At 36.2% G+C, this 19,231-nt stretch overlaps 1 long non-coding RNA gene and 1 pseudogene across 2 annotated transcripts; one reads left to right on the top strand and one right to left on the bottom strand.

Annotated features, from left to right (window-relative positions):
- The first annotated feature begins 776 nt into the window (after positions 1 to 776).
- LOC147558272 (uncharacterized) lies at positions 777 to 14,908 on the top strand. Of its 2 annotated transcripts, none has more exons than XR_015235465.1 (3): positions 777 to 1,096; positions 1,176 to 1,235; positions 12,403 to 14,908. It is a non-coding gene; the product is annotated as an uncharacterized LOC147558272 (long non-coding RNA). The 2 variants fall into 2 exon arrangements; XR_015235466.1 differs by having other exon boundaries at positions 12,219 to 14,908.
- LOC147558273 (uncharacterized) lies at positions 1,677 to 2,930 on the bottom strand (annotated as a pseudogene).
- Positions 14,909 to 19,231: the final 4,323 nt, after the last annotated feature.

Here is a 19,231-nt window from a genome sequence, read left to right as displayed (position 1 = left end):
AGTATCAAGATGAGATTTCAAACATAGCAAACTAAAATAATCTCATGAAAACAAAACATATAATGAAACTCAAAGAAAGGTCTACGGGGTAAATTAGTTTTCCAAGAAATTACATATTTGAAGCTGTTGTACACTGAAAAGTGTACAAAATACAACTAAAAATACTTACTGTTAGTCCATATTAGTTGTTTAATGCTCTGTTGTAGTGAATATTTTGCAGATAATAATGGAAGAAACATATAAGTGTTAAATCTACCAAAACTCTACTTAATGAAGACGATGTACCACCAAATAGACAAGTGAATTAAATTGCTCATCATAAGCAAATGAAGATTACCCCAAATAATGGTGATTTAGTTTAAACAAAAAAGTTGTAGTAAAAATACTTCTACTTTAGTGAAAAAAAATAAGATTTGGTGAAAATGAGTTAATTGGTAGAAAATAGTTTAGTAGAAAATAGTTTAGTAGTAAAAGTAAATTTATCAAGAAAAAAAACATGGCATTAAATAAGGTGTTATCTACACACTATTGAGATGAGTAAGATTTGTACTACTTGTTGTAAAATGGCTATAAATAGCCAATCTCATTTCATTTGTAAGACACACCACATTTCGAAGAAAAATCTCTTATAACAAGTTTAATTCTTTCCAAAGTTATTCTTTAGCTGCTTGCAAATTTGTTGCACCATGAGTCAAATTAATGAAGTATTCTACAATTTAATGGAAGGCTAAGTCTTATATTTGAGGTTATGGGGTGATAATTGTAACATCCCATATTTTTAAGGTTAGTTGAGGGACTATTTAACATTTTGGTCAAGTAAAAACAGGGGCTAAATCAGCAAACAGTGCAGACCAGGGGGGGGGTATGTTGCAGTCAAGCCAGAACCAGGGACTTAACTGTAAATTCGACAGATGTAATTGAAGAAATCAGAACCGACTTCTTTCTCCATTCAACTCGTTTCCACTTCTAGGGCTGTCTTTGGGAGAAAAAAAAATCGACCGAGTGGAGAATTTCGAGTATAATTTCAAAGGGGAAGCCTAATTTTTGTTGGATTCGACTCTAATGGAGTGATTCAAGTTAGGGTTTATTGATTTTGGTAAGGATTTCATACTTTTTCTAAAAATCCAATTTTCTATATTTTGGATTTTAATGGATATATTACTTTGAATTTGTAGAAGTTTGTGAAGGGATTGATCAAGGAAAAGCTATCCTAACTAGAATTCAATCAAATCAAGGTAAGAAATCAACCAATTCGATGATTTAATGTCAAAATTCTTAATTCTAAGATTTGTGATTTATGAAATTGGGGATTTTCATGATTCATGTAGTTTAGGATTTATATGATTGGGAATTGATTAATTTTAGTATATGAGCAACTTTAGAGAGATTATTTGATATAATTCATCGATCGATCGATCGATTGCCAACTCGAGGGACTGAATTCAGTCTACTGTCCGAGCCTTTCTGGGCTTTATATGTTACTTGGACGGACTTTCCCAAAGCACGAGAGTCGTAGCTTAGGATCAGGGTCGGCCCTGAGTTTTTGGTGGCCCGAAGCGAAGTTATAAAATGTGGCCCCTTCAATTATAACGAATTGTAAAATTCTATTGCAAAAATTTATAAGTACCGAAAATATTTCATTATATTATGTAACAAAAAAGTGATGATAACTACAATCAATTGAACATCGTTCTTCTTACCTTTTTAGATGCAAAATCACAAATAATTGTTGAATAATCAAGTGTGTCGGCTATATCTTTCTCAATAGACAAAATGGCCAACCCATTTAACCTTTCTTCTGACATTGTAGACCGAAGATAAAATTTAATCAACTTCAATTTTGAAAAACTCTTTTCTGCGGAAGCAACGGTGACAGGTATGGTTAACAAAATTCTGTAACTAACCCATTAATTTGGGTAACACCCCTTTATATCTTTCAAGTAGTTTAGCACTTCAGTTGGTCTTCTAATATCCTTTGGTATAAGACGCCTCAACACTTTGAGCTCCGAAAATAAGTCTAATCCATCTGTATCATACGACTCATTGTGTTTTAGAAAAGTTTCAAGGCAAGCACACGAGCGTCTCAAATGACCATCATCTTTAGAATTTAACTTATGCAAATCAAACAAAAAACCAAATATCTCTTCATACTTTTGAAATTGTTCGAATCTACTATTGAAAGAAGAAAGAGCACGATCCAATATGTATAAGAAGTAATTAACTCGAAATGATTCTTCCGTTGACATTGATGTATTTTCGGTTATATTCTCGTCAAAATGTTTCTTTCTACGTATAATGCGTTTTTCTCGAAATGTAGCTTCAACGCCTATTTTAATTGCAATCTCTTTAGCTTCAATCATGGCTTCTTGAAATCCCACTTCTCTATAATTTTCAAGATAAGATATAAGTCCTTTCAACTACTCTAATGCAATATTAATATCCATATCTTCAGTTTGAAGTGTTTTACTAACGGAACTTACCGCAAACAAAATTTCATGCCAAATAACCATGCTAAGCAACAACTCAAAATTTCCAAAGTCTTGTGTTATGATGTTTTCGGCATCATGAACTGTTTTGGAATCATTACTTGTTTCTACCAATTCCTGTAACGCTTCACGTACTTGTAAAGCTGGGTATCGTATTGCTTTAACACTTTCAACTCGACTTTCCCATCGAGTTTGGGATAGTGATTTAAGTGTGATACCTTCAAAGCCTTGTACCTTATCTTTCAAAATTTGCCAACGCTTAGGTGAAGATGAAAATAATACATAAATACTTTGTATGGCTCCAAAGAAAGTAATTCCTTTAGGACACGAATTGGCCATATCGCAAAGTACGAGATTAAGACTATGACAATCACATGGTGTGTAGAACGCTCTTGGATTTAATTCAAGCAATCTATTTTGCACACCTTTATGTTTTCCTTTCATATTAGATCCGTTGTCATATCCTTGTCCTCTAACATATTCAATATTTAAATGAAGATGATCCAATTCATTCTTAAGAACTTCAAAAAGACCATACCCCGATGTATCATCCACCTTCATGAACCCAAGAAAATCTTCTTCAACTTTTATTGGAGTTACTGCAACATTCACACATCTTATAAATAGTGACATTTGTTCTTCGTGACTTACATCTGGAGTGCAATCAAGTATCACTGAGAAGTACCTAGCATCTTGAATCTTTTTTATAATCAAATTTTTAGTCTCAAAAGCTAACATTAATATCAATTCATTTTGAATTTCGTGACTAAGATAATGATAATGAATTTCACCGTTTTGGATACGATGAAGGTGCAATTTTAGTACCTCATCAAATTCGGCAACCCATTCAATTATGCCCAAAAAATTTCCATTATTCTCTTGACCGATCTTCTCATTTTTTCCTCGAAAGGCTAAACCTCTCTTAGCAAGAGTCCTTACAAGACCGATTATCCTCTTCAAAACCTCTTTCCAATGTTCATTTTCTTTGTTAAGTTGTTCTAGTAAATGTTTGTCAATTGTTTAAACTCTTCTTAACCTCACTTCCAACTCATGCCATTTCATTAAAGCTTCACAATGTTCATCACTACCTTCATGACTTTGAAGTCTTCCTGTAAGATTTCTCCAATCTTGAAATCCTTCATTAGTTAATTTACCACCACTCCCATGAGTGTTGAACAACTTGCAGCAAAAACAATAGACTTTGTTTTTACACATTGAGTATACAAGCCACACCCTGTCGTATTTATCACCATTAATAGCAGTACGATTATAATATGAAGGAGAGAAACGTCTATCATGTACATCTGAAGGAAAGTCAAAATCAATAATTCTTATCGGACCTTTTTGAACCAAGAAGTCTATCAAATTTTGATCTATGATATCCCAATTACCTGGATCAAAAATATTTAAAGGACCATTATCTTCATGAGTGAGGTCTTCATAATTTGTATTATCATGCACAGGTTGGATGAGATTATCATTCATATCATCCTCATTCACGTTGATATCATCTGAAACATCTTCCATATCTTCATTGTTTTTGTCTTTATCGTGTTTAAAGAACTTATCAAGTGCACCGGCTTGAGACTTCACTAATTCTTCTTCTCTTCTTTTTTTTCTTCTTCTTTCCGACCCGGATACATGCTTTCTGGATCTACTTGGAGGCATAATTAAATCTTCGAATCTAACAATGATGATGATGATATACTAAATATAACAATATCCAAAGCATAAATGACAAAACAATGAGAATATAGAGTAACGATTACATACCTTGATGCCGGTTAGATTTTTAATAGTTAAACATAAAAATTCCAGTTCTTTGATCTCTAAATTGACCTTCCACTTTGAAGTTTGAAGAGTTGATATATTATAGAAAAACATGTGAGAGAGAAAATTAAATAATATTAGATTTTGATATTTTACCAAATCATCAATATGACAATGTAATTTATTACCAACATTAAACATATATAATATACATATTTTTTTATTTGAATTTGTCAGCGGGAATAAAGGGCCCGAACCCGAACAAAGAGGACTAGAAAAAACTAGAGAAAAAGCAATAAAACATCAAAAAGTCAAGAGAGAAACAAATAAACGAATAAACAATAAAGAATAGAGCAAATGTTGTCTTGCTAACTAGCTACGTCGTACTCTAATAACTCCTCTTTTGTCGTCATCTACAATCTTCTGAAGGTCAGCAGGTAGATTATGTGGTAACATCTCTATATATCCCGATACTGGCTTCATTTTCGATAGGTAATCTGCTGCTTGGTTGATTTCTCGGTAAACATGTTGAATAGAGCATTCGTCCATTTGCCTCCATAACTCCCATATTTCTCGGACTACACGGATAAGTTGCCAGGGAGGCTTCTTCCCCTCATAAGACAAAATCGTAACAGCAAGGGAGGAGTCCGTAGCGATCTTAACTCGTCTTTTACCAGATTTCGCCGCTAGCTTTAATCCTAAGCAAATTCCCTGCATCTCATGCATAATTACCGACCTCCTCTCTGACCATGCTGCTGCTGCTATTATAGGCTCACCTCGTGAGGTTCTCAAGATCGCACCATAACCTCCTGAGACTTCATCAAATGCCCCATCGGTATTGATTAGAATCTGATCCATACTAGGGCCTGCCCATTTACAAGTTTTCGATACTTGAATTGATAGTGGTACAGTCAGATTCCATCGTTCTAAGATCTGTTGAGCACCATCCAACCCATTCGGTTTACGTTTCCACGTCATTACCTTTATTTTGATGTCGCTGACTATTTGCCTGAATAGGATTTGTTCTGTTTTTTCCTCGCTACGAAAGACTCGGTTATTGCGTTCGATCCAAATGTGATAGAAGAAACCGTTAAATACCATGCTACCAAGTCGTCCTATAATGGAGTTGCCTTTGAAAGTGTTAACACACCATTCAATTTCGTCAGCCCAGCACCCTGTTGCATTTTTCCTAATACCCATTAACATTAGAAGATCTGTCCATACCTTAAGAGAATAATAGCATTGAAAAAAAAGGTGTTCATCGGACTCTTCAGCTACTTTACAAAGTGGACATACCTCATCTATATCCAGCCCCCATGATTTTAACTTTACTTTGGTCTTTAACCCTCGTTTCATGGCGATCCAGGTTATAAATGAATGTTTTGGTATCCCCTCCGGACACCAAACTAATTTTGACCAGGGAACTAGCTGCTTTTTTCGCCTTATAAAGTTGTATGTATCTCTAACCGTGTAGTCGCCCGTATTAGTTATCTTCCATACCACCGTATCCTTTTCAATCCCTCCCACCGCAACTTCATTTAGAGTATTAAAAACCTCCTCGAAAACATGCCCAATCTGGTCAGAGAACTCCCAACGACCCTCTAGTAAGAAGTCCGATACCAAGGCGTCTTCCCTCATATTGTAAACAAATCGACCATTAGCTTTGAAATAGTCGATAAGTGATCCCATAGGGTGCCAAACATCTCTCCAGAAAAAGGTTTTTGTGCCATCGTGTATCAAGTATTGAACCATACCTCTAGCCAGATCCCTACAACCAAGTATACGTCTCCAACACCACGAACAACTAGTAGGGACTTTCATGGTCCAGAAACTCTTTTTCCGAATCAGATTCTTCGTTACCCATCGAACCCATAAAGTATTCTTCTCACTGATTAAGTCCCATATGTGCCTAAGATTCATTGCTAGATTCATAGTTTCTATATCTCGGATACCAAGCCCTCCTTCACATTTTGGTAAGCAGACATCAAACCATTTCACCGCAGGCCTATTACTCCCCTCCTCGAGTCCTTTCCATAGGAATTTGTTGAATGTACGATTAATTTCTTTATAGACCCTCTTTGGGAGAACAAAGACCGAAGCCCAAAAAACTAACATGCTGCCTAAAACCGTCCGGATCAACAGTAGACGACCTGCATAAGATAGGAATCGTACTTTCCAAGACTGTATTCGAGTCTGAATTTGGTTTAATAACGGAATACAATCTTTGTAAGCTAGTCTGGATGCTAGTAGAGGTAGCCCCAGGTACCTGATCGGTAGGGTTCCCAGCTGGAACCCAAGTACTGCTCTAACCACCTCCTTCTGCTCCTCTGACATACCTGCGCAAAAGATTGAGCTCTTCCCCACATTTACTGCAAGACCTGTTCCTTTTAATAAGTTGTTCACTACCTCTTTTAAGGCTTGAGCTGACCCTACATCTCCTCTCATAAAAACCATTAGGTCATCGGCGAAGCATAGGTGAGTTACTATCGGGTCTCTACATCGGGGATGCAATTTTAGGCTGCCACATTGTTGTTGAAACTAAAGGAGGTGCTTAATATATATAGACAAAGAGATAGGAAAATAAAGGAGGTGCTTAATAATTACCTTCTTAGAAAGTATGAAGATTGAAGAGAGTTAGAGAGTGCTTGATATTGAAACTTGAATATTGAGTGAGAAATAGGATTTTGGTTTTATACTTCTAGTGGTGGTGGTTTGGATATGAAAAAGACTCAGGGTTTGAAAAGGAACAAAGATTTTGTAGGTTTTGAAGATGATAAAAATTAATATCTAACCTCTAATGGCTTCTTGAATCTTGAACTTGAAGTTTAAGAATAAACAAAGAAGAAAAAAGCTAGGGTTTTTGAGTTAGAAAGTAATTTGGGGAAAAGAGTTTAGTTTAGTTTACTTTAGAAACTTAAAGAATGAAGAGTTTAACATTAATTTATATTAGAAATAGAGAATTTAGTATAAAAAAAGTATTTAAAAACTAATTGAGGAAAGTGCTAAATGAGACGATCTCCAACAACAAGATGGAAGGGAACAAGCCACACAAAAGGATGGCTAGACAAAATGCTACAAATACTACTGCTGAAAAGGTGACGGCTACCTTAAAGCTGATGGAAGAATGAGTATTTTAGCGTGGAATTGTCGGGGAATTGGGAACAACCCGACAAAAATGCTCTCCATCAGTTCCTGAAGGCCACCAGGCCTGATATAGTATTTATTTCTGAGACTAAACTTTCTTATTCTTGTAATTTTCCTTTTTTGCATAGTTTAGGTTATAATAATTGTCGCCAAGTTCTCTCTCAGGGCAGAAGTGGTGGCCTTCTACTAGTTTGGACTGATAATATTAATATTAGTATTAATTCCTCTGATGTTAATTTAATTCATGCCACTATACATGATAGTAATCTCAATTCTGATTGGGATTTGTTTGCTATTTATGGTCCTCCTCATTTGCAAGATAGACATTTTTTTGGACTAATTTCTTATCTATTCTTTCTTCAGTTACTAACCCTTATTGATGTATTGGGGATACGAATGCTATTGGCCATATTTCGGAAAAACGAGGCGGATCCCACACAAACTCTTTCATGAACCAATTTCAATCGTTCATCCAACAGAGTGGACTAATCGATCTGGGTTTCAATGGACCTGCTTTTACTTGGACAAATAATCGTGACCGACACCACCTGACCCAAGAAAGACTCGACAGGGTAATGGTCTCATCGGATTGGCTGCTAACATTTCCGGATTCGGGAGTCTTTCATCTTCCTCGATATGCTAGTGACCATGCGCCAATACTTCTCAAACTCAAAGTACAAGGTCAAACTGTCCCCACGATACAAAAATTCGAGAAATATTGGACTCACCATCGAGAATATAGAGACACCTTTTCGAATAATTGGGACTCGGCAACAGGAACTTTTTATGATAAAGCAACATCAGTCAAATCTACACTTCTTATTTGGAGTAGAAGATCTTTCAATATAGTCAAAGATAGACTAAAGGCACTCCGAAAAAGATTACTGACCATACAGGCACTTCAACCGACAGCAATATCTTTGGAGGTCGAGAGCTCGATTCAAGAGGAGATTATTTACCTGGAGGAAGTAGAGCGGACAAAGTGTGAACAACGTTCTAGACTTAAATGGGCTACTAACGGAGATAGAAACACAAAAGCTTTCTACACAGCTATGTCTATCAGAAAACAACAAAACAAAATTAACCAGCTAAGAACACAATCAGGTAATATTACTTCTAATGAGAATGAAATAGCTACTGAATTAATCGCTTTCTTTCAGAATTTGTTTACAGCTGAACAGGTCATTCAACCGCCAATGGAGATTCTAAGTGCATATAAAGTAATATCGCCTGAAAATTTAAGCGCCCCATCTCAGGAATCCCAACAACAGAGGAGATTAAAGAAGTAGTTATGAAAATGGACACAAATAAGAGTCCAGATCCAGACGAACTTCCTTGTGAATATTTCCAACATAACTGGGACAAAATAGGCAAAGATCTCATTGGGTATATTCAGAATATTTTCCTCACGGGTATGATAGACCCTTCCCTCAATAATACTACTTTGGCCTTAATTCCTAAGGTCAAGATTCCGAGATGCGCTTCTGAATTTAGACCTATTTCTCTTTGCACATCCATTTACAAATTCATGACGAAGATTATAGCTAACCGGATAAAACCTTTTCTCGAAGATAATATCATCTGGACCCAAAATACATTTGTACCTAACAGACAGATATTAGATAATATAGTTATAACCCAAGAGGTCTTACACTCTATGCATGGCTCTAGAGCGAAAACTGGAGGGTTTTGTTTAAAAATGGACATGGCCAAAGCTTATGACAGAGTGAGCTGGGAGTTTTTGGAGCTAGTACATAAAGCTATGGGTCTCAGTGGCCCTTTTCTCAACCTCATTCTGCAGTGTATCACTACACCTAATTTCAGTATCCAGCTCAATGGTCGGCTATATGGTAATTTTAAGGGCTCGAGGGGCCTTCGTCAAGGATGCCCCTTATCCCCTTACCTTTTCATCCTCACCTCTCATGCTCTTTCTCTTCTTATTTATCACTATGAATCGAAATGTCTGTTTACAGGTTACAAAATTAATCCCTCTAGTCCTTCCATCTCTCATCTATCATTTGCAGATGACCTGATCATATTTGGTAAGGCAACTACTAACAATCTCACTGCTATTCTTGAATTTATGAACATGTACTCGAGCTTTTCAGGTCAAGCAGTGAATTACGACAAATCATCCATTTATTTTAGCTCTGGAGTCACTCCTGAAATCAAACAACAATTTGTCAATACATTACAAGCACCTATTATGACAGATCAATCTAAATATCTTGGTGTACTCATTCTCAAACCAGGTAATCGAATTAAAAGTTTTGATTGGTTGCAGGAAAAATTCAAAAAAACCCTATCGGGTTGGAAACAGAAACTAGTATCACAGGCTGGTCGAACGATGCTAATCAAATCAGTACTGAGTCCATTATGTGTTTATCCTTTTAGTTATCAACTTCTACCTCATGGAGTTATCAATCATCTAGAAAAGGAGGAAAGGTCCTTCTGGTGGGGACATGGTATACACGACAGGAAGTTACACTTCATAAATTGGGAAACAATTACTAGTTCTAAGAAGCATGGAGGCCTAGGTATTAGATCTTTAAGAGAAGTTAATGAATCTCTTATTGCCAAAATGGCGTGGAGATTTCTTACAAATAAACAGGCAATATGGGTTAAATTATTGAGTTCAAAGTATTTAAAGCATGGAGACTATTGGACTGTAGACAAGAATTTACCTGCTTCCCCTTTTTGGAGATCTCTCCTGCAAGGTAGATCAACCCTACATAACAACACAATTTGGATGATCGGGGATGGTACTGATACAAGAATAATGGAAGATAAGTGGATTCCTGAAATCACAGAACATACTCCTACATTAATTCAGACTTTGCCTCATAATATTAAATGGGTTGCAGATTTGATACATACACAAACAAAGACATGGAAATTGCAGATGTTACATCAATATTTTACTACTGAATCCATTACGGCTATCACCAATATTACTATATCATCTACTTGTGAGAGGGACCGACTTATTTGGAAGAACACAGAACAGGGCAAATTCACAACCAAATCATATTACTCAGCCATTAAAATTAGACCAATATTACCACCTGAGATTAGTGATTTTCCTTGGACTAAATTCTGGAAAAAAAAAGGAGATGGATCCTAAAGTTCAAATGTTCGTATGGAGGTTAATTCATAATGGGATAGCAACATTATCAAACATAAAGATCAGAATACAACATACGAACCAGACTTGTAAGATGTGTCCGGAAGCAGAAATTGAAACGGCGATTCATCTTTTTGGGACATGCAATACCTTTAAATCGTTTATTTTTTCCTTGCAGGATAATGATTTCACAGATCTAACAGACAACTATATTCAAAACCTCAAAGAAATTCTCAACAAAGGAAATAATTCAAATGAGCTATGGTACAAGTATACTTATCTTCTATGGCATTGGTGGAAAGCAAGGAATGAAAAGCATTTTCAAAATTCTGATTTTAACATGAATCGAATTTGGCATAATATTTCTCTTGATCTCAAACGCCAACCATTACTCTCTGTATTCTCTTCTTGTTCGACTATTTCGCAGGAAAAATCATGGAAACCACCAACCTGTGGGAGAATTAAAATCAATGTAGATGGAGCTTTCACGAGAGATAAAGCAGCAGCAGCAGCGGTGGCTAGAAATTGGAGAGGAGAGGTGATTGAATCTGAAGCACAAGTATTTCCGCCGATTTCATCTCTTCACAGTGAACTAAAAGGGGGTTTTCTCTAGCAGAGAGAATGGGGCTGTTCTCATTCGATTTGGAATCAGACTCTTTAACGATGGTAACCCTAATAATGGAAGGCCGAGATGCAAGCCCGTGGCGCCACGTAAACGATCTAGATAGGATACGTGGTTTTCTCGCTCAAAGGGACGTGGCAATCACACATTGTTTTAGGGAAGCGAATTCAGCCCCTCACGAAATGGCTAAATTAGTTTTAAATCCCTAGAATAGACTGTATTTTAATTTAATCCTCTGTGGATATGTACGCTTGTAAACATTTCATCCTTTGGATGTTATCAATGGTATCTCTTTTCCGTCAAAAAAAAAAAATCAAAAGTGGGGCATCAGATTACATAAATTGAAGAAGGATCTTCCCTTGAATTCCCGTGACTTCATAGTTGAAATGGGATGGTCCTTTATAAAGTGGAAGGGAAGTTCTAAATGGTGCCCATAAATTTTCTTTTTAATGTAACACACATAATAGCTGGAGGCCCCCCAAAATTGGTGGCCCAAAGCGAGGCTTTGCTCGCTTTGGGCCAGGGCCGCCCCTACTTAGGATCTTAGCTTTCCAGAATGGTATGGTACAAGTCGTTCCGACATCGGACGAGAGAGTTACGACTGTTTTCGTGAGCAGCGTGCAGTTTAGCAAACCTGAAAACTGCTCACTGTTGTACTCTTTTAGCTAGTCATAAAGGTTTCAACAGATGTTTATGTCTTCATCAATATTGTAGTCCGTCTCGTGACGATTCCAGAAAGATATAGTACGAGTTATTTGGAGTCCGGATGAGGGAAATAAGAGTGTTCGAACACGCAGCGTACGGTTAGTCAAACTGATGCACTGCTACGTACATTTTGTGGTTTTCGGAGATGTTTTAGTTGGAATTAGGAGAAACCACCATCGAGAAAAACATTCGAAATGAGATAAACTTTCCAACGACTTAAAAATGGATTGAAACCGATCAACGATGAGAGAATTGTGACTGTTATAGTACACAATGCAATGTTAGGAAACATCTGAGATATTTCGTTAAGTTCGAAAATGTTTAATATACAAATGTTAAGGAAGTAAATGTCTTATAAACAATGTAGGATTGGTGTTATTTGGACAAGACTACGACGTTAGAGTTTGATTCGTGTGCTTACTCGAAGTCTTTCGAATACGACGAATTTGTTTTGATGTTTTAAGTTTTCTTTCTTTTCTTTATCTATTCTTTTTGTTGTACCGAGGTTCTTATCGAAGAACCTAATGTTTATTTTGTTTATGGATTGGTAGAGGGGGGAGCCGGAGCTTATCGTTGACGATGATGTTACGATTTCGGCGGAGTTGGAGTACCGTCAGGTAAGGTTTCCGAATTCTTGACCCAGCATGATTTTATAGATAATGAATATGCTAGATTCTATAGTTATATATGCACCATTATAACTAGAATTTAGGTAGCATGAAACTCGATTTATGTGATAAACTGAAATATGGTTGAATGGTTTTACTGCGATACGAGAAATTCTTTCGATTTGTTTTTGCTATTACTGCGAACTACGTGGGATTTTCTTGTATGTACCCGACTGCGGATTATGTCAACCTACGGGCACGTAGCCATTGAGGGTAGGATGACATGTGGACATGGGTGTGACACGTGTGAGACCGGTGAGGTGGGCGACATTAGTCATGAGACCCGTGGGAGTAGAGTGCTTCACTTGCTCGCCATTGGTGCTCGTGCCTCCAGCTCGAGGCTCAGGGACGTACACCTGACCGCTCGCCTCAGAGGTGACATTGATTGGGAATCCCTCTGCTTTGTGTGCGATATGACTATTGGTTGTTCCATTTTCGTATTTGATAAGATAATGAATTGAATATGGGAATATGATTTTGATATACGAATGAAACTAATTTGAATCGAATATGAGAATATGGTTTTGATATACGAATGAAACTGATTTTGAAAGATCGCATTAGATGCATCATAGGGTACCGAAGAGAATGAGGTCTAGGTCCTTCCATGGGTACTGAGGGACAGCTTTCTTATTCGAACTCGGTGATCTAAAACGTATTTAGATACTTAAGGTACTATGTTGTTAAAGGCGCGCTGATGCGACGCTTAAGCGCCAAAGGCGCCAGGTGATGAAGATGATTGCCTTACTCCAAGTCGATTTCCCCTGGTTTCTCCGGGTGTCGACTTGAGGCGCCAAGGCGATCGCCTTTGATCGACTCGGAGAGAAGAAGGCGAGTCTGAGGCGTTTCCAAAAATTCAGAAATGAGAAATAAGGTTGTGGCTGCCATTTTTAGGGTTTGGAGAAGAAGAAGACGGAGTCTGGTTGAAGAAAGAGAAGAGACATTAGGGTTTTGGGTAAAGTTGGAGCTTTAATGTGAGGGGAGGAAAAAAGGTGACGTGGCCAAATTTTGGCCAATTTTAAAATAGATTGGAGGTGAGGAGTACCATATACCCTTTTTCCTTTGTTTGAAAATTTTAAAGTGGGAGGACAGAAAACCCTATTAATTAAGGAGGACAGTAAGAAATAATTAGAAAAAAGGTAAACAAATCTCAACCTTTGATATAAATAAGGGCTACAATTAAAACACTTTAGGTTTTCTTCTCTTCTTCATCCGTGAGTTGGTTTTTCATCTTCAACAACAACAAAAAAACTCTGCAACTTCGTCAACTCTTCTCTTCTTCACCCTAACTTTTTGCAACTTATAGTGTTTGAGGCGATCGACAAGGCACGTAGAAGCGTGAGAGGCGCAGGCGAGAACCTCATCGCCTCGCCTCGCCTTGCGCCTCAAACAACATTGTTAAGGTATATATGTATCATGAGGTAAACTCTTCAATGATTGCGGAGTCCCTTAGTGGGAGAGGGGCTTACCGGCTAGGGGTAAGTCTCTTTCTCGAGGAGACGTTAGTGCATTAGCTAGTGCCTAAATGGACTGATACTATCTAACGCACTCTAGGTTCTCCTGAGGAGCTCTCCTCTTAATTGGGAGCGCACCATGGGTGGGCAGCTAATCACTGCTATTGCTTGCTAGATTAAGGAAAATGATTTTGTATATAGTATATATAGTAACTGGTTTGATAACTCGTTTTGTCATGATGTTTACAACTTATTGAATGAACTTTTGAAAACGTGATTGGTTTTGGATTGGTTCTCTACCAGAATAACTCGTGTCGGTGAGTATTCTGACCCCCTACCAGTTGTTAGTGTGGAGGTGCTTTATGTAGTCTCGAGGTGGAGTGCGTATTCCGGCCAGGGATCTTGTCTGACGAGGCTAGTGGTGTTGCGTCGTTTTCTTCGGTTGTCGTTTATTAGCTTTCCATTATTTTAAAGTTATGTAGTTATTGCAGAAAGGAACTCGAATATGTATATATATAACACTTAAAGTTGTTTATAAGTTGTATCTATGTGTAAGAGGCTTTTGTAGTTTTTTTGTGCTTCGGATTTCGACCCGAAATTATGTTGAGTATGTTTAGCTTCCGCTCTATAGTTTATTCTTGTATGTGCGAATGTATAGTTTGCATGACAGGTTTTCCAGGTTCGACCGGTTCGATTTACAGAGGAGACTCTGTCGGATTTTTGTCTCGTCTGTGAATTGTCGGGGCGTGGTCCTGTCTATTTTGAGACACGGGGCATCACAATAATACCATGGAGGATTAATTTTAATACTCTTGGAATCACATTGTTAAGTAAGTGAAGATTTTGTTATAATTGATTTGTTTTTTCATGTTTTGGTTTAAAAAGGTTTCATGTAGGAGAAGTTATTTTATGGTACATAATCCCAACTTCTCATACAACATTTTGGAAATGCATTTCATCTAAATCCTTCACTTCACAAACCCCCTTTCAAATTAAATACAAGTAAAATCTCTTTTAGTGAATCAAAGTTGTCAAAATTAAAGTTGATTGACACTCTTTTCAACCGTCAAAGTGTGCGGTGGAGCAACTATATTTCGTGACATCTTTTGAGTCTTGTGACACGAAATTTGCTAAAGTAGTATTTCTATTGAAATTAGATATTTTATTTAGTCATGGTTTGTTTCAAAACAAGAAAACTAGACCGTTTTAACTTGTTTGTGAAAAACCCAATTTGATACACAAAAAGTTAGGAAATTAATTCATACCATGGTGAAGAATCCCCATACCCTCAAATCCCATCCTATAATTATAAATCAAGAAAAAAATCTTTTTTTTAGTGTTAATTAAGAGCAAGTCCTACAAATCTAAAACAAAAGAAAATCTCTTTTGGACTCAAGTTAGCTTGTGATCCTTATTACTTCAATACCCCCTTCTTTTAACACCCCCTTTAAGACTTATCAAAAGTGAAGCTTCTTGGACTACAAAAACAAAATTGCCAAAGAAAGAAAGATTGACTTGGACAATTTGAAGGACTACTAACTTACTAACTACCAATTCACTAACATCTACGAGTGGAGTATAACAATTGCCCACGTCGTATTAATTTTTCTTTAATGTAATCTTGTCTTTCTTTGTCTATATCTATTATAAATGGCCGGTTATACCGCCTAAATAATACTGCAAGTGGAGTATGATTATTACCCATGTTGTATTTGATTGCTTTAATTATAGTATAAATTTTTTCCCTTTATATATTATAGTAGTAAGTATCCTAATATATATATATATATAGTTGTAATTATACTAACAAATTGTTTTCACTTTCTCATCATCTTGACCATAGCTCCCTTGGGTTTGACATACTCGGATTTGCCATTGAATGTACTACAACTAAACACGTGCACTTGCTAGAAAACAAGTGTACTTGTCTCAATTTCATAATTAACACCATTGTCCATTTTTAATACGAAAAAAGTGCACAACATAAGCTAAGCAGAGTGACCTAGACAGACATTGCATCAACATTACACCACCATAAGCAAGAAATTACATATCTAACACTATAATGCAAATACTCGTCAAATTATTTCTAAATATTTTATATAAGCTAAAAAAAATCACAAGATGCATTTTATGGTGGTATGACAAGGTCAATCCTTTATCCATACTAAATAGGCCACCTTTAGAGGAAAACTACAATGCAAATACTCACCAAATTGTTTCTATATTCACAATGTAGTTCTTCGAACTGAGTGGTGCTCAATCCACCTCTAGACATCAATCTAGCACTCGTGTTTTGTACTTTTGTTCAATTATATCTATTATAAGAACCTATTGAATGAAGGGTAGATGACATTACAAAGACAAATCTCAAAGGGACTAGTAGAAAAAAAAAATACAGTATCACAACCACAAGAATATTTTCCATTATGGTCATGGCATTACAACATCACATTATGAGGTTGGATAAAACTATAAATACCCAAAATCGATCTTACCTAAAAGCGTATTCACTTTGTTATCTTGGAAATGCCCGATAAAATTTTAGCCAAAACCCGGGGGAGCTGAAATAAAAGGAAAAAAAAGCGTTATGGAATTAAAGAAAGGAAAAAACGATAGCAATTAAAAAAAAAGTTTTTTTTTCAAATAAAGTCTCTAGCATCATATGAAACTGAGTGTATTAAATAAGGCTAATCTATTATATTCTATAGAATGGTGAGTGTTGACTGGGACAAACTCTGGGACAAACATAGAGATGAATCCAGCCGTCCATTTTGGGTTAGATTGGTTAGATTGAATCTTGGTCATTAAACCATAATCTATTATAATCCTTAATGTCTCATAAATCCTAGCCATTACATGATACTAAATAGGTGTTGTTGGCCTCTCCATTATCTCTCCCCATCCCCCGTTTACTACCAGGATTCCAAATTTACCTTTTCGTTTCATTTAGCATTTTAACTGTTTGATCAATTTTTTTTTTTTGAGTAATCGACTACGATCTACGTTAGTCGTTACAAGGCATTGATACATCATGAAGATGTGATGAGCACGATAACCGCCTCATTTAAACCATAATGAAAGAAGCCTAAAGCCCGACATTGTGAAAGAGGCATAAAGCCCGACAAATTTGTTATAATATTTACTATATATTTCCTAAAGGCCGCGGCTTTGGGGAATAAAGAAAAATCTTCGGGGAATAAAGTCCAAGATTGACTTAGGGATCATATTATTGTTTAGAAAGAATCCACAAGAGAGAAAAAACTAGAAAGGGGAAGGGAGGATGAATCGACATTAGGTGGCAAAAATTTCAAAAAAACATTTTGTGGACTAAACAATAAACATACCCCTTGATTGACTTAGTCTTTATTCCCCTGAGATTTTTCTTTATTCCCCAAAGCCGCGGCCTTCCTAAATTACATGGGATAAATCTTGATGGCAAACTGCTTCCACCGAGACTCGATCCCACGACCTCATGGACTTAGAGGAGTGTCCAACCGTTACACCAAAGGGTGGTGGACAACTGTTTGATCTTGGTTGTCAATTTCATTTTAAATCAAATGTGAGTTCAATTAAAAATCTTGGCCTTTATATCCTCAATTTATAGTACCCCCATTATACACATTAAATGACTTTCGTTATTTTCTTGGTCTCTGTTTTCTTTCCCCTTTAAACGTTCAATTTCATTACATCCCATTAAACCCTAATAGGAGAGATAAGAAGAGAATGGGAACAAGCAAACACGAAATCATTTAATTTAATACATAACGGTTCAAGAACATGTTCAGTTCATCGTTCATCACAAATCCAAAAGGCTGGACATGCATCATAAGTTTACTCTCAGGGTTGGGCTTGCTGTGGGTGCTAATGTAGCAATGCATGTTGATATTCCTTCATATTGTATCCTCTCTTACTTTACATTGAGAAACTCGACCTTGTCATATTTGGCTAACATGTCAATTTTTGAAGTTCTTACTTTAGTGTTATCTATTTTTGGTTCCTGGGAAATTTGAGTTTTCATCTATTATTCTAAGTTTTAGAGTATTTCTTTGTTCTAGGTTATTAATGACGTGTACTTGAAGGCACCTGGTAGCTTGATTGCTGAAATAGCCACAATCAACCTTGGCTTCAATTCTGTGGGTAACTTGGTATCATATTTCTGGAATGTTCTTTTAGTTTACCAAATGCTTAAGTCAATGTTACTGGTTCTTTGTTGAATATACCAATTGTTGAAGTATTAGTTTCACTCGAAAGATTAGCTTATTTCGATTCTTAGATTTCTTTTACGTTCTTGAAATAGATAGTTCTTCAGATATTTATGATTTGATCATCTTCTTCTTCCCTGCTTTAAATTCTGTATTCTGAGTATTAAGAAATACTATGTGTTCCTTTTTACTGGTCTTGTTAGTTAATAGGAAAGGGTGGAAGAAACAACATCACACATCATTGTCGAAAAAGAGAGAAAAAAGAAACAACGACATAAAAGATACACAACCTTTTTTTACACAATTATTACTGTAAGCTTCACAATTATCAAGGTGAGCTTCTTCTCTTTCTGATTTTTGTAAATGATTTTTTTTGACATTTTGATTGATAACACGAAGTTTCTAAATGTATTAATGTTCATTTCTTATGTCACTTTTTTCTAAAATAAAGTGTTACTATGTACATTTCTAACCAAAAAACATGTTGGACCAACTGTCAATCGTTGGTAATTATCTCTAGAGGACTAATCTATTTCGCTGCCATTAACTTTGAAGCTCATTTCTAGAGAATTTGTGCGTCAAATATTGGTGTGTAATAAGAAAAGTTAAAAAACTTATTGTTGGAGAACTTGTAAATCCTCAATCGAGTTCAGAGATTTTCGTAAGAAAACCTGTAAGACTCTCCTATTTTCTTATGTATATCTTCCTGCGTTATTCCATTATAGACGAATATTCTTCGCTGTCATTTGGTTTTGTTGTAATGATATTTACAAGACTGCTTAGGGTTTAAGAGGCATTTTTCAGTGTCGAAATATGTTTTAAAAATTTAAGGAATTTTATCTTTTTCTGCCACCAACAATTCAACCTTTTCAAAACTAGGTGCTTGATGAAACTCATTTAGTGTTTCGTGCTCCAGTAGCGTTCTTAGAGCTTATTGCTTTATTAGCGACGATGAACTCTTATTTGGTTAAGATGAATTATGGTATCTTTTGTTAGTGTTTCAAACAACTTTTTTAAGCTAAAACCCCGACGTCCGCTTTAGAAACGAGTTTA

This window comes from Eschscholzia californica, unplaced genomic scaffold, assembly GCF_041429995.1.
Source record: "Eschscholzia californica isolate CP2 unplaced genomic scaffold, dmEscCali1.0.p SCAF_2, whole genome shotgun sequence".
NCBI lineage: Eukaryota > Viridiplantae > Streptophyta > Magnoliopsida > Ranunculales > Papaveraceae > Eschscholzia > Eschscholzia californica.
The sequence above is the reverse complement of the archived record's forward strand: the minus strand, read 5'-3'. Positions and strand labels throughout refer to the sequence as shown.